The 11,299-nt window shown below is 41.8% G+C and overlaps 1 non-coding gene across 1 annotated transcript; it reads left to right on the forward strand.

Annotated features, from left to right (window-relative positions):
• The first annotated feature begins 10,712 nt into the window (after positions 1-10,712).
• LOC114514340 lies at positions 10,713-10,783 on the forward strand. The gene has a single exon (XR_003686034.1). It is a non-coding gene; the product is annotated as a small nucleolar RNA SNORD56 (small nucleolar RNA).
• Positions 10,784-11,299: the final 516 nt, after the last annotated feature.

Here is an 11,299-nt window from a genome sequence, read left to right on the forward strand (position 1 = left end):
ATCTACTATTCTCTGGGCAGTATTTTCAAGTAATTACATCTAAAAATGTATAGTTATAGCAAGTCATAAAACAAATTTTATGTTATCGTAGGCCCCTGTTTCCAAGAAGATGATTACTGTTACTATACATAATAGTAATGATATACTACGTTTTATAAAATGACATGATTTTTAGAACACCCTTACCTCATCTGGTAGTTAAAAGTGTTCTATGAGCTGTTTCAGGAGGCAACATTGTTTTAAAATTGTGCAGTTGACACTCAGTGCAATTAAGTAACTAGTAAAAACGCATGACACTCACATGTCTAAAATAACCTGACATTCAATAAATTGTGTTTGTCTTCAGTCTCTCCCTTCTGCCCCGAGGATGTAGACAATGTTTCAGAGTCTCTTCGTTATGCTGCCCGGTCCTATTTTGTTAACTGGGACAGCCTGGACAACTGTCTTTGCCCAGAGACATCCGTTACTCAGTTTCCCAGCCCGAACCCCTGCTTTTGAAAAATCCAACACACACCGAAACCATTTCCTTAATTTCTTCTTACTACTATTGTGTTATCACATCCTGTTTATTAGAGAAACTGTTTCCATTTCCTTGGAACCTGACACATGTCCCTTGCCACTGCTCTTGCATTAATCAACAGCAAGTCTTCCAATGCATGCGAATGGCATTCACGTTTGGAAACAGCTTTGAAAACCTTGCTGAGCTACAAGTAACCGGTCTAACCTGGCCTGTGCTTCCCACTCCGTTCTAATTTCTAAGTTATTAAAGCCTCTTGTCTACTCAGGAGTTATCAGTCCTATTATTTTATTTATATAATTTTATTTTTAAACTAAATTAACATGAGAAACACCATTTCTGTGAACAGGTCCATCTTTCTTTAGCTCGGCTAAGGTAGAACATAGACTCATTCTATAACAGACCTTCAAGAATGTCTAATATCACATTTCAACACGCAAGTCCTTTATACTCAGTTTTTCACACGATTGTCAGAATTATCTTTTATTATAGAAAGTATCAGTTATCTACTAAAGTGTCTTAACAGCTTTCACTGTTCCTGGATTCAAATTCAGATTCCTTTCCATGGGCTTCAAGGGTCTATACATTCCAGCTGTCCCCCCCTTCCTAACGACCTTCCTGTCATTCTTCCCCCCCCCCCCCCACCGCCACTCTGCAGCTGCCCTGACCCGTTTTCTGTTCTCTCAACCCTCCAACGTCTTGCTCTCCTTAGAGCCTGCGCCCTGGATGACTATGGTGGAGGGCTATTCCGCCTTCTGCTCAGATAACACCTACTCACAAAGGCTCCCTAGATTATCTAGAACGGCCAATCTTGATGTTCATCCTCCCAAGTGACTCCCTGTTTTATTCCTGGAAGACCTTATCAAAAGTCATCTTGCTAATTTTTGGTGCACGGCGTCATTTTCTGCCTACCCCCTGTAAAACACAGCCTCAGAGAGAGTAGTGACTTGCTCGTTTTGCACACCACAAGTCCCTTAGCGTCTCTAAAAGTTCCTGGGACGTAAGAAGGGCTCAATCAATACTAGAGAAACAGCAAAGTCTGGGAGAAATTGGTAAAGTATATGGACAATAGATTTGAATCTAGGTCTGGCTCACTCTGAGTCTTCTCTCTCCACTAGATCTTACATTGCTTCTGTATTCTGGAAACAACTGCACTGTGAGTTATGGCTACTTGCATAGTCTATGTCGAGTGGCCCTTCTTGCATTCAGGAAAGCTAAGTCTTCTCTTTTGTGAATCACACATTCACCACTCTCATGCTTAGCTGACGTTCCCTAATAAGTTGAATTGACAATGATGTCATTGTGGGGTTGGGGGGAAATGGAAGGGATGCTGGGAGACGAGATGTCCGTGAATGAGGCTAAGAAATCAGGGGTGATGAATAGGAAGAGATGTGTCGGGGATTTATACTTATATAAAGTTATTATTTATATTTATATAGTTGAAGGAAAGCTACAGTGGGTTAAATAGCAAAGTGAGGTAACTAAAAACACTCCATGCAAACTAAAATATATTAAGAAAAATTGCATAAACAAACAAACAAATAAACACTTAGTAACCCTGCATAAAAGGGAAAGAAATAAAGGCAAAACTACAGATGAATGACAATGAAAAGACAATTTAAGAATTTCTGAATTGCGTATGAACAGGGCTTTTCCACAACACGTGGCTGCAGTCACACCAGAAAACAAGAAAGAAAAACTGAAAATGTGAGTCAAGCATTCAAATCAGTGAGACAAAGGGGCATCTTTCTCACAAGAAGATAAAGAAAAATTTTAAAGAAGAGAATTGAGAAAACGTATTTTGTATTGGTTACCATTTCATGCCCATATCCCAGGCACTGACCATAGTCATGGTCAATAAACCATGGTCAGTGATGTTCAATAAACAATTGCCAAGTGAAGGGAGAGCAGTTGGTGCGCTGTCAGTGGGAATAGAAAGCAGGATAATGACCCACATGGGGTCCTTGGTCGCCTACTACCTGTTCTTATTGGACCAAAGAAGCTAGGGACTAGAAGATTCCTCAGGAAAACCATGCCCACACGTGCGTATCAAAATGAGGTCTATTAGAATAGGAAAAGCTAGTAGATCAGGCAAACTGGGAAGCAATCTCACAGAACTTGTGGGAGGAATGAGCTTGACCTTTTCCTTTTAAAACCCTTCAGCTGGGCAAATGCCAGTCCAAGGAGGATGCAAAAGCCTTAGCACTTGAATTTATTTTAATCCAGAGCCAACCCCACCTGGCAGGTCCCAGGAACTGAGTTAACGCAGGGAGAGACAAGCTGGAGCGCACCCTGGTCCCCTCTCCCACCAGCCTCCACCCTGAGTCACAGGGCTGGTTTCTGAAAAGTCCCCTGATCTGTAAATGGCTCAGAAATGCACCAGAAATCCCAGGACTCTCCAAGTCAGAACAGATGTTGGGACTCTCCCAAGTCTAGATGAATGTAAATTTCTAAAGTAGAGCCGATGCCCTGGCTGGCATAGCTCAGTGGATGGAGCGCGGGCTGGGAACCAAAGTGTCCCAGGTTCGATTCCCAGCCAGGGTACATGCCTGGGTTGCGGGCCATGGCCCCTAGCAACTGCACATTGATGTTTCTCTCTCTCTCTCTCCCTTCCCTCTCTAAAAATAAATAAAGTCTTAAAAAAAAATAAAGCAGAGCCGAAACTGACTCTTCTGAGGGAAAATGGATGTTTCTGTCCTAAGGCAATACAATCTGATACAATGACATTCTTTAAAATCTAGACTGATTTCTCTCTCCCTGATAAGGAAGAATTGAGCTTCCTAGAGTCATCGGGGACCCAGGTGGTCTCCATCCGGCAACTCCACGCGGCTCTCTCTCCATAGTCCAACGCAGCTGCTGGGGCTGCAGCCGCCACACGTGCATTTCAGCAGGTGGGGAGAAGGAATAAGAACGATGCACCACTTCTCTTCCAGACCATTTCCCGAACATCGTACACACTGTTTCTGTTCATATCTCATTAGCCAGACCTGAGTCTCAGAGCTCAAACCAATGCAAAAGACTGGCACGCAAATATTTAACCCAGGCAGCCCTGGTTGCTGCTATAAATGAGAAGTTCTGGTGAAAACGAAGGAAGGCAATATGTTGTCTGGAGGCCAGATTCGGCTCACTGCCTGTTATTGTAAATACAGATTTATTAGAACAGAGACAAACCCATTCATTTATATGTTTTCTGTGGATGCTCTTATGATATGGTGGCAAAACTGAATAGTTGGAACAAAGGTCATTTTGCCCACAAAGCCTAAAACACTATAACACTTACTTTGCAAAAAAAAGTTCACTGACCTCTGACTTAGAATCCTGGAGCTGGAAACACTTACATTTGACCTTTCAAAAAAATACAATACCTGCTTTTTTTCTCCCAATGCTTTTTGCCTTTCAAGAATATATCTACCAAATTATATTTCTCAATAAAATAATTTAAGGCACATCGTGACGTTAGATCAGAATATGTGCTCGGCCTAAGACCACGTGCAGGGCCACATTAAGCTGCTATTATTGCCTTAAAAGGCAAAGGAAGTAGCATTCAGACCATGTGCCCTAGCTGAAGAAGACATGTGATTTCAGTGAAGCTTTGTTTAAAAGACAATAAAGGTTTCAGAGGTCCTGACTTCCTAAAGGACCTAGAGGGATTTTGCGACCCCCAGGTGGAGAATCAGAAGAGGTGAGGAAACCAACCCACCTTGTGGGCTCTTGTTCAACATCTTTAAGTAAGATTGAACAGTGAGTAAGACCTAGGTATTTGGACTCAGCCTTCCATTTATTGTTTGGCCAACTGCATGAATGAATGAATGAGGAACCAGGAAATGAAGAGTGAGCCTCCTGCCCCTCACTCAGTATATGCCAGCAAACAAACCAGATTCCTCAGACAGCTGGGCCTCAGCCAAAGAACACGTTGGACTTGAACCTTGGAAACCAATAAATCTCTTCGAAGGAAATTTTTTTTAAATGAGAGAAAGACAGGAGAAATAGGTAATACTTTCAATTGTTAATGGCTTTTCCATTTGTTTTAACACCGAACTTTCTGAGGCACAATAAATGTGCAGCACCCTTAACCATGAGCACAGAGTGAAACAACGGTGGAGTTTTCCACATTCTCCCAAGGAATTCAGGCAGTTCTCTGAGATTGCTTATTCTCCTGCCCAGCATTGTGTTTTCTCCCTCACGCAACCCATTTGGCAAGAAGGGCCTTCCTGTCACGGTGGTCTCCCTCTCCCCATATCACGAAAGTTTGCAGAATAGCCTGTTCAAGTCACGTGGAGTGATTCCAGAACTCTATGCCCCACATGCACTAGCAATGCTGGAATTTGCCTTCAAACAGTATTAAGCCTCATGAGAGCCGGACTGGGAAAAGGCCACACAAATGCTTTGGCAAAGAACTCAGAATCACACCATCTTATTTTTCATTTTGGATGTGTTATAGAGTCGATGTCGTTGTTGTTTCTCTGTTCCTTTGTTTTGCTCAGAGTAAGTGAAAGTGTCAGCAAAGTGACAAGCATGATTGATCTTTTATTTCTTCATGTGTTCCAGTTAGCCTTGTTTTCATTTACTAGAGGTAGAAATAAAAAAATAAAAGACAACAAAGAAAGAGATTTTTTTCCCCTTTAAATCACCTGAAAATCATTAACGCTAAGACACTCCAGCGATCACCTAATTTAAATTCGTAGAGAAGAAGACGTGGGCTGGTGTAGTCAGGGACTCAGCCCAGCGGTGGAAGGAGAGCTCGGAGCAGCCGCAGGCGGACCGGTACGAGGGACTCGAACTGCGGGCAAGTGAGGGCTGCTTTCCTCGCTGTGAAATGACGAGGGGACGGGTCCTCCGCACCGCCATCTCTGCAACTCCATGACTCAGTGACTCTGGGGGACCCCAGGCGATTCCCAGACCCCAAGGTTCCTGACCCCAGTGCAGTGACATTTCTGCTGCATCTACCTGCTGCCTCCCCCAAGTTGATCCAGGCATCCAGACTTAAGTGAAAGCTGTCTCCATGATCACCCCATGATACAATTATTTCTTATAAGTTTTAATTATGTATACACCCAGGACGCCTAATTGTTTCATTAAACATTAAACCAATTGTTCTCAAGTAGTACCAGTGGCCAGCACTGTAAACAGTGCCCTGGAGAAAAGGTTTAAAGACGACAAGGTCAGTGCCCTCAAGAAATCCGTACTGTGTGTACGAGGGTACAGTGTGCTGTCTCCCTCTGATGGGGGAGGGGACAGTGGCGCAGGGAGGTGACAGGACTTGCCACGGTTGCATGAGGAGCAGGGGGCAGACTGTAAGCTAGGACTTCCTCTTCCCAGGCTCTCGCCGCCCAATGCAGTTAGGTTCACCTGATCTGTTTTTCCATAGCTTCCCTCTTCCTGCGGCCCTACGTAATGCAAATAAACACAGTATCTAACGCCAACACAAAACTTTCGCTGGTGCCAATGCTGAGCTCCAACTAGACAAGAACTGGAACAAAAAAAGTCATGACCAAAAAAAAAAAAAAAATCACGAGATCATAACTAAAGTCTGTAACTGATATATACGGATGGGCTCTCAGAATTACAAGAGGAGAACTATTTTAAATCCCGTCCACCATTGCTTACCTGTTTGTCCTAAACCATTCCCAGGAAAAAAATAATCCTAACTCCGGCTGATCCCAGTGATGATTTGGAATGTTCTTCTGATTTGAAACTTTTCATTCACCTCTTCCGCTTTCGTTGGTGTCCTAAGTCGTTTTTTGAGCCCGGTACTTGAGGAGCTTTTAATTGTCTGAATGGTAAGAACTTACACACATACCTTATATCTGATATCTAAAGCAAACCCTTTTGAGTAAAAGATTGTTTAGTTTGTGGAGAAGGAGGAATGTAACTTTATGTCTAAGGGTGACCTCAACTTTTAAAACTATTGAGATAATCATCTGAACATTTGATCTACACGCTGTCAAATTTCCAGACAATGAAAACCTCTACAGTTGTCTAAAGTCATTGTTCTTTCTTCACATAACTTTTGCATGAAATTATAGGTCTGCCTAGTATTAAAATAGCTGAAGCCTTAATCAAGGAATGTTTATAACAATAAAGTAGGCTATAACAGTAATGTGGGTTCTTTATGAACATAAACACAAATAATTCAAAATAAAATATGCAAAGGGCACTTATCAGCACTGAATGGCATCAGATTTTTTCAATATTTTATAACATTTTGGAATTCAAAAAAAGAATACCATTAAACTATTTTTGTGTGAGAAGTATTCCATAATACTCTTAAACCGGCCTTAATAAAAACACAGCCACAGGGTAATAATTAGATGAAAAAGTCCCAATTATATTGATTTATTTTCTGTATCTTGGCTTATTTCATATACTATTAAAAACAGTGAGCATATTTTTATTGTTTCTATGACACTGTTTTAAAATTCTATTCAAAATGCAAATACTCTTGGTGTTAGAGAATCGAGGGAATATTAAGTCAAAGACAAAAGTTTTCCATTCTGCTCAAAGTTGCCTTTTAGCCATTATCCTACAATTATTTTATGTGTGATTTAAAAAAAAAATAGAAGAAAGACTAAAAAGCATCAGTGCGCCCTAAAGACGTTTTTGCCTGTAATTTGTCAATGTCTCATGGAAACATTGCTTTCCCTAGATTTCATTTCCATGAAAGCCACCTTTTTATGGTTGCTTTTAGGTTTTTAGGCTTTGAAGTCTGTGCAAGTAGACATATTTCCATTTCTTTTGATATCTCTGTGAAATGAAAAATAAAATGTCATCCCTTTCCACCCCTGCAGATCTGAGGCATCCTTCACATTCAAACCCCATTCAGCTACTCCAAGTGGCAGTGGTCTCCGCTCATCTTTTCTATTTTCCTCCCCTTTCTGCACCGTGGTCTCTCCCAAAGGAAGCCCCTGTTATAACTTGAGTTCGGCGAATCCCAAATGCTGCATTACCAAAACATCCCACTTAGAATAAACATTGCACAGACCTCTGTGTTTACGGGAGTTTTGGACCTTCCAGGTAATCATGGAGCAAGTCGTCAGGTAGAAGGAGAAGCAGCAAGGCAACAGCAGTAAATCTGATTCTCAGAGGAAGTCTGGTGACGGGAGGCACACAGGAAAAGAGATCTTGCAAACTATAATAAACTCTATGCATACACATCTCCCTTATTTTAAGGTGAATTTCCATTCCCCTTGAAGTAAAAAAAAAGGTGCTTGTTTACCAAAGCTTGATAATATGAATTCTGGGCAAATTACTTTGGAACTAGACTCAGTCGTTCTTGACCCGCACTCTTCAAATTCACCTCGGAGCCTTTAACCCCCACAGAAGGCCTGGCTTCACCCCAAGGTTCAGATATTGGTTTAGGGCACAGCCTGGGTATTATTATTATTTTTTAAATGTTTCAGAAATGAGTGTAACAATAGTCCAATTAAGAAACAATGAGCTAGGGTAAAAAAAAACCTTCTTATAAACATTTAATTTGCCTCTAGGAACTCACCCAACCTCAATATATGTTGTCTGCCACAATTGGCTGTATGTTTTCTACTGGGTCATTTCTGGGGCATTCATGTCTCTACCAAATATTGAAGCACACCTAAGTGCTCAATATTGCTTATAAAATTATTTCATGGAAACACTGAGTGGAAGATCACAAATTTCTTCTGTAACCAGAAATATAGTTCTTAGAAATAATATTAACTGAAGCACAGAGGTACAAATCAAAGAATATTACACCAAAATACTAACAATATTTTTATGTGAATGATATGTTTGGTTATCTATATTATAGTCTTTGGGTTTTAACATTTGTATACCTACTTTTGACAAAACAACAAAAGAACACAATCTGGAAGGAAGGTATAAAGGAACAAGAACGAGAAAAACAGAAAAAGAGATGATGTGGAGAAAAAGTTGCTTGGGTTACTTTGAATCATCAAAACTGTAGCTGGTCTTGAAAGATAAGTTTGTATAAACCTTGAGGTAAAATCAATTTCAATTTCGTCAGTGTGTTTGCAGTGAGCTGCTCAATTTCCCTGTTGACACTGATGAAACCCTTTGAGAATGATGGAACTTTTAAAAGAAACATGTATTATTTTAAGACATCTACAGTTTTTATAGTTTCATTATTTATAATAGGAGACTCTTAAGTGGTGGATTAGCTTATACGGTCTAGCCTTCCAAATTAAAAGTGATTCAAAAGTGTTTTTTAAAATATTTTATTTATTTATTTTTAGAGAGGGAAGGGAGGGAGAAAGAGGGAGAGAGAGAAACAATAATGTGCGGTTGCTGGGGGCTGTGGCCTGCAACCCAGGCATGTGCCCTGACTGGGAACCGAACCTGCAACACTGTGGTTCGCAGCCCGTGCTCAATCCACTGAGCTACGCCAGCCAGGGCTCAAAAGTGTTTCTTGTTTAAGGATGTGAGAATTTACTTATACTTGAAGAACATCTAGATCATTCTTCCTCAAATTTCTATGACATTCATCTATGTAACAAGTATTTATTGATTAACAACTTGTTAACAATCTAGAAATAAATTATAATGTATATTCATATTGTTTCCTCATTTTCTTATAGAAGTGAAAGAATGCAACATTGCAATCATTTTTCAATCTTGAGTGGGACAGAAGAGTGACCCGTCGCGGCTGCCACGGAAGGCACCAGCCCTCCCGCCCCAGGGACAGTGCCCTGAGGAGGCCGTCTGTCAAGTCCCATCGCAGAGATCTCAAGAGCCTCTCTGGTCCCACGGGCTCTTTCATTCTCTCAACGGATTCCCTTTTGGTTTCTATTGTCCATACTCGATTTCTAAGGAGCCTCGTCTAGTGTCAAACATTTTGAAGAATCAGAATTTGCTGGTTTGCTGCTTTTTGTTGATTAAAAAAAAGTCCTTGAAGAGCAAGAACCACCAAACCTAAACCCAAGAGGAGAAGGACGGGCACCAGCCCAGGTGACTGACCAAAGCCGCTGGTGGCGTGAGCCCCTTGCACCGTCTGTGAAATGGTGACAGTCCCTGCTCGGCTCTGCCCGTTCGCCAGCGTCAGCGCTCAGGCTGAGCTCAGAGGCACAGGGCATGGCAGAAGAGTCTACGTGTGGTGTGATCTGAACAGCCGAACACACCAGAGATGAAAATGGAAGACCCTGGGAAGTCCTTGTCACCAGAGGTTACTTTAAAAGCCTTTTGAAAAGGTAATCATGGAAAGAACTCATGTTTGCAAGCAAGAACACAAGAGCATCCAGAATCATATCCCTGTCCCTCCACCCAGCCACTAGGGGGCAAGGTGGGTGTGAGCCTGCTGGGGTCCCATGGGGCATGCAGCCCACACCTGGGACACTCCATCACAGGGGTCGTGTTTTCTCTACCTATCTGGCATGGCCCAGACAGTATTCTTCACATAACACCCCCCTTAGAATCTAATGAAAGGCAAAAGAAAAATCATCTACCTCCAAAAGGTGATTATAAAGAATGTCAACAAGAAATAAAATAGACCTGGAACTTGAAAGAATATGAAACTTATTAGATATTAAATATAAAAATAAACACACCTAAATGGGGACCTACCAGCCAAGATGGCGGCATAGGTAAATACACTGTGCCTCCTTGCACAAGCAAAAGAAGGACAACGAGAAATTTAAAAACAAACAACAACCAGAAGAAACATTCATCCAGACCTGTAGGAGGGGCACAGACGGGCAGTCGGGGTAGAGAGGACTTGTAGCAAGGCGGCAGCTGAAGGACCTGTGGTTCCACATTGGCATGCAGATAAACTGGGAGGAACAACTGGGGAGCAAGACAGACTGCACAACCCAGGGCTCCAGTGCAGGGAAATAAAGTCTCACACCTCTGACTGAAATCACCTGTGGGGGTTGTGGTGGTGGGAGAAACTCCCAGCATCACAGGAGAGCTCACTGGAGAGGCTCACAGGGTCCTAGAATGTACACAAACCCATCCATCTGGGAATCAGCACCAGAAGGGCCCAGTTTGCTTGTGGGTAGTGGGGGAAGTGACTGAAACCTGGCCAAGAGCCCAGCAAGCAGCATCGTTTCCTCTCAGACCCCCCTCCCACACAAAGTTCAGCTTTGTAGGTTGCCCCGCTCTGGCAATTACCTAAGGCTCCACCTTTTACTACCTAATAGGCATGCTAAGATAAATATATATATATATATGGTGTGATCTGAACAGCCGAACACACCAGAGATATGGCCCAAATGAAAGAACACATTTTTCATCAATAGCAGTTCACTTAGTGAGTGTTGAGACTTTGGGTCTGAGTGAAAAAGAAAATGAAAGAACAGATCAAAGCTCCAGAAAAAATACAACTAAGTGATGAAGACATTGCCCACTTAGCAGGTGCAGAGTTCAAAACACTGGTAATCAGGATGCTCACAGAAATGGTTGAGTATGGTCACAAAATAGAGGAAAAACTGAAGGCTATAAAAAGTGAAATAAAGGAAAATGTATAGGGAACCAAGAGTGATGAGAAGGAAACCAGGACTCAGATCAATGATTTGGAGCAGAAGGAAGAAATAAACATTCAACCAGAACAGAATGAAGAAACAAGAATTCAAAAAAAAGGAGGAGAGGCTTAGGAACCTATGGGACAAGTTTAAACATTCCAACATCCAAATCTTAAGGGTGCCAGAAGGAGAAGAGGAAAAGCAAGAAATTGAAAACTTATTTGAAAAAATAATGAAGGATAATTTCCCTAATCTGACAAAGGAAATAGACTTCCAGGAAGTCCAGGAAGCTCAGAGAGTCCTAAAGAAGCACACACCAAGGCACATCATAATT

The sequence above is a fragment of the Phyllostomus discolor genome, chromosome 3 (genome assembly GCF_004126475.2).
Source record: "Phyllostomus discolor isolate MPI-MPIP mPhyDis1 chromosome 3, mPhyDis1.pri.v3, whole genome shotgun sequence".
NCBI classification, from domain to species: Eukaryota; Metazoa; Chordata; class Mammalia; order Chiroptera; family Phyllostomidae; genus Phyllostomus; species Phyllostomus discolor.